We start from the raw sequence: 2,657 nt of genomic DNA, 5'->3' as shown, positions 1-2,657 counted from the left end.
GGCGACTTCCGCCCCTCGCGCCCTTCCGTGGGTCACACTCGGAGGCCTTCCGAATGGAAACCGAAGACGCACAAGGAGGTTCCGGACGGGGGGTGGGTGGATAAAGATGGAGGGGGGGGCGTTTTTTGTGAGATCGGAGAGGTCGATGGGTCGGGTACTCGGATTGACCGCCTTCGTCTTTGCTGTCTGAAGGGTCCTTGGTGCTCTCTGAGCTGGGTTGTTTTCTTGCAGACGTTTCATCACCCAACTAGGGAACATCATCAGTGCCAGAAGGGAGTGGGGTTTGCAGGGAGGAGGAGGAGGAGGAGGAGGAGGAGGAGGAGACGATCGTAGGGTCCTTGCTGCTCTCTGAGCTTGGCAGTTTTCTTGCAGACGTTTCATCACCCAACTAGGGAACATCATCAGTGCTAGAAGGGAGATGGAGGAGGAGAACTGCGGGGTCCTTGGTGCTCTCTGAGCTTGGCAGTTTTCTTGCAGACGTTTCATCACCCAACTAGGGATCATCTTCAGTGCTACAAGGAAGGGGGTTTGCAGGGAGGGGAGGAGGAGGAAGAGGAAGGGAACTGTGGGGTCTTTGGTGCTCTCCGAACTTGCTTGTTTTCTTACAGACGTTTCATCACCCAACTAGGGAACATCATCAGTGCTACAAGGAAGTGGGGTTTGCAGAGAGGGCGAGAGGAGGGGGGCGCAGGACTGGGGATTCCCTTTGTGTTCTCCGAGTTTGACTGTTTTCTTGCAGGCGTTTCAGGAGCCAGCTAGGTAACGTCATCAAAGCTAGTACTGGTACTGACAACATTACCTAGTTTGGGTCATGAAATCTCTGCAAGAAAACCACCCAGCTCAGAGAGCACCAAGGACCCCTCAGGTCAACCCTGAGCTACAAATATTCTCCTTTATTGATCTCTGCTTTCTGTCTGGGAAATCGAGCAGTTTTATTCCCTGCGGAATTGGAAGGTGACATCTTGAGAAAGACTAAGCTGTGCTCCCACAGGTAAGAGAAGCATCCTTTGTGCATTGACCGATCAAGGACAATATTTATAGCTCAGGACTGAGCTGTGGGGTCCTTGGTGCTCTCTGAGCTTGGCAGTTTTGTTGCAGTCGTTTCATGACCCAACTGGGGAACATCATCAGTGCTAAAAGAGGAAGGGGTTTGCACTCCCCGCTAGCACTGATGATGTAACCTAATTGGTTCATGGAACATCTGTAAAAATATGACCAAGCTTAGTACCAAGGACCCCTGAACAGAAATGATGCTGGCCAACTGAAGAACACATTCCAATCCAAACCCAATATATTTGAGCTGTATATAAAGTGATACCTTCCCTATCCAACAGTCTTCTTACCTTGTAAGCACATCTTCCTGAGAAAAGCGCATCTTCCTTCCCCTGTCCTGACCACTTTCTGCAGAGGGACGATCGAGAGCATCCTGTCATACAGCATCACAGTCTGGTTTGGAAGCATCCCTGCTTCGGACAGGAAGGCGGTGCAGAGAGTGGTGAGGACGGCTGAAAAGATCATTGGCAGTTCCCTCCCTCCCATCTAGGACATAGCACAGAAGCGTTGTTTGAACGAGGTCCATAAGATTTTCTGGGACACGACACACCTTCTTCACGACCTGTTTTCCTTGTTATCTTCCGGGAGGAGGAGGCTTCATGGTATCTAAAGCAGAACATCCAGATTCAGCCATAGTTTCATTCCATACAGCATTATTTATTTTATTTATTTTAATCCCATTTATATCCCGCCCTTCTCCGAAGACTCAGGGCGGCTTACACTCTAAGCACAAATCAATGTGCTTAGCAATAACCTTGTGAACTCTCAGGCTTCCTCCTTCCATTATATATTCAAGATGGACAGTATTTAATATTTATTGTTATGAATATGTAGGGGTGTGGGTCTATACATATGTTGCATATAGGTGTGTGTCATCTATGTGTTTCACTTTGAGAGCGGGCAACTAAATTTCATTTTTGATGTGTGCTGTTGTGCCCACAGTAAAAAAAATGACAATGAAGGTTATCTTATCTTACCTTTACCTTACCTTATCTTGTAGCTGTGGGAGACCTATCTTTTACTTGTGCAGAAATAAAAATATATGAATCGGCTTTCCTAGTTCCGATCCTTTTTTGCAAAGGACACACTAGCCTAAGAGTCTCCCCATAGTTTATGGCTAGCAGTTTATTTAAGCTCCTTGCTTTCCTCATTCATACAACAGAAGTGCACAAACCTTCCAGTCACTGCCATCGCTTCTGTTCTTTCCCTCTCTCTCCCATCAAAGAAGGATCTTGGAATCTATCTATCTATCTATCTATCTATCTATCTATCTATCTATTTATCTATCTATCTATCATCTATCTATCTATCCTTTATTTATTAAGCAAATTTATCTAGCCACCCAGCTTGCAAATAGATGACACCAGGCAGCTTACAAAATGTAACTTTACATTTCAAAATAGTGTTTATTTTATTTATATCGTTGGAAAATTATTTGAGGTGGATTTTCTTCCTGAAAAGTGAAATACAAACAAGTGTAATACAGAGATATTTTATTTTCATCTTCCTGTTCTCCAGATACATTCACTCAACCACTTTGCATCTGGAAGGGCTGTTTTCATTGTAAGCTGCCTTGAATATTCTTTCTGAATAAAAAGGCAGCG

At 45.3% G+C, this 2,657-nt stretch overlaps 1 long non-coding RNA gene across 1 annotated transcript in view; it reads left to right on the top strand.

Moving 5' to 3' along the window:
* The window catches only part of LOC308665726, a 183,002-nt gene that overhangs the window by 153,859 nt on the left and 26,486 nt on the right, over window positions 1-2,657 (top strand). The window lies entirely within an intron of this gene.

This window comes from Vipera berus (assembly GCF_964194415.1).
Source record: "Vipera berus genome assembly, chromosome: 3".
NCBI classification, from domain to species: Eukaryota; Metazoa; Chordata; class Lepidosauria; order Squamata; family Viperidae; genus Vipera; species Vipera berus.
Note: the sequence above shows the minus strand (reverse complement) of the source record. Positions and strands in the feature narration are given on the sequence as shown.